Source organism: Lucilia cuprina, chromosome 3 (assembly GCF_022045245.1).
Source record: "Lucilia cuprina isolate Lc7/37 chromosome 3, ASM2204524v1, whole genome shotgun sequence".
NCBI classification, from domain to species: Eukaryota; Metazoa; Arthropoda; class Insecta; order Diptera; family Calliphoridae; genus Lucilia; species Lucilia cuprina.
In genome coordinates this window covers 44,720,777-44,723,017 of record NC_060951.1, presented here as the reverse complement: position 1 = coordinate 44,723,017, position 2,241 = coordinate 44,720,777, and the positions used below count along the sequence as shown (strand labels likewise).

At 31.7% G+C, this 2,241-nt stretch overlaps 1 protein-coding gene across 1 annotated transcript in view; it reads right to left on the bottom strand.

Moving 5' to 3' along the window:
* LOC111680650 (probable 4-coumarate--CoA ligase 1) overlaps positions 1-2,241 on the bottom strand; it is a 28,952-nt gene that overhangs the window by 14,003 nt on the left and 12,708 nt on the right. The gene's annotated exons all lie outside the window — the stretch shown is intronic.

The window sequence follows — 2,241 nt, the reverse complement described above, 5'->3', positions numbered from 1 at the left end:
TTTTTCTCAGAAACTATAAGAGATAGACGCAAAACAAGCGTAATCTGTGATCACTTTTATTTCCCACCAAAAATCTCTTTTTTTGAGTGAAAACATAAAAGTCCATTTTTCTCAGAAACTATAAGAGATATAGGCAAAACAAGCGTAAACTGTGATCACTTTTATTTCCCACCAAAAACCAGTTTTTGAGTGAAAACATAAAAGCCCATTTTTCTCGGAAACTATAAGAGATAGAGACAAAACAAGCGTAATATGTGATCACTTTTATTTCCTACCAAAAACCTCTTTTTTGAGTGAAAACATAAATGTCCATTTTTCTCATAAACTGTAAGAGATAGAGACAAAACAAGCGTAATCTGTGATCACTTTTATTTCCCACCAAAAACATATTTTTTGAGTGAACACATAAAAGTTAATTTTTCTCAGAAACTATAAGAGACAGAGACAAAACAAGCGTAATCTGTGATCACTTTTATTTCCTACCAAAAACCTCTTTTTGAGTGAAAACATAAAAGTCCATTTTTCTCAGAAACTATAAGAGATAGAGACAAAACAAGCATAATCTGTGATCGCTTTTATTTCCCACCAAAAATCAGTTTTTGAGTGAAAACATAAAAGTGCATTTTTCTCGGAAACTATAAGAGACAGAGACAAAACAAGCGTAATCTGTGATCACTTTTATTTCCTACCAAAAACCTCTTTTTTGAGTGAAAACATAAAAGCCCATTTTTCTCGGAAACTATAAGAGATAGAGACAAAACAAGCGTAATATGTGATCAGTTTTATTTCCTACCAAAAACCTCTTTTTTGAGTGAAAACATAAATGTCCATTTTTCTCATAAACTATAAGAGATAGAGACAAAACAAGCGTAATCTGTGATCACTTTTATTTCCCACCAAAAACATATTTTTTGAGTGAACACATAAAAGTCCATTTTTCTCAGAAACTATAAGAGATAGAGACAAAACAAGCGTAATCTGTGATCACTTTTATTTCCCACCAAAAATCAGTTTTTGAGTGAAAACATAAAAGTCCATTTTTCTCGGAAACTATAAGAGATAGAGACAAAACAAGCGTAATCTGTGATCACTTTTATTTCCTACCAAAAACCTCGTTTTTGAGTGAAAACATAAAAGTCCATTTTTCTCAGAAATTATAAGAGATAGAAAAACAAGCGTAATCTGTGATCACTTTTATTTCCCACCAAAAACCAGTTTTTGAGTGAAAACATAAAAGTCCATTTTTCTCAGAAACTATAAGAGATAGAGACAAAACAAGCGTAATCTGTGATCACTTTTATTTCCCACCAAAAATCAGTTTTTGAGTGAAAACATAAAAGTCCATTTTTCTCGGAAACTATAAGGGATAGAGACAAAACAAGCGTAATCTGTGATCACTTTTATTTCCTACCAAAAACCTCTTTTTTGAGTGAAAACATAAAAGTCCATTTTTCTCAGAAACTATAAGAGATAGAGGCAAAACAAGCGTAATCTGTGATCACTTTTATTTCCTACCAAAAACCTCTTTTTTGAGTGAAAACATAAAAGTCCATTTTTCTCGGAAACTATAAGAGATAGAGACAAAACAAACGTAATCTGTGATCGCTTCTATTTCCCACCAAAAAAAGTTTATTTTTCTCAGAAACTATAAGAGATAGAGACAAAACAAGCGTAATCTGTGATCACTTTTATCTCCTACCAAAAACCTCTTTTTTGAGTGAAAACACAAATGTCCATTTTTCTCAGAAACTATAGGAGATAGAGGCAAAACAAGCGTAATCTGTGATCACTTTTATTTCCCACCAAAAACCAGTTTTTGAGTGAAAACATAAAAGTCCATTTTTCTCGGAAACTATAAGAGATGGAGACAAAACAGGCGTGATCTGTGATCACATATTTTTCTCGGAAACTATAAGAGATAGAGACAAAACAAGCGTAATCTGTGATCACTTTTATTTCCTATCAAAAACCTCTTTTTTGAGTGAAAACATAAAAGTCCATTTTTCTCATAAACTATAAGAGATAGAGACAAAACAAGCGTAATCTGTGATCACTTTTATTTCCTATCAAAAACCAGTTTTTGAGTGAAAACATAAAAGTCCATTTTTCTCAGAAACTATAAGAGATAGAAGCAAAACAAGCGTAATCTGTGATCGCTTTTATTTCCCACCAAAAACCAGTTTTTGAGTGAAAACATAAAAGTCCATTTTTCTCGGAAACTATAAGAGATAGAGACAAAAC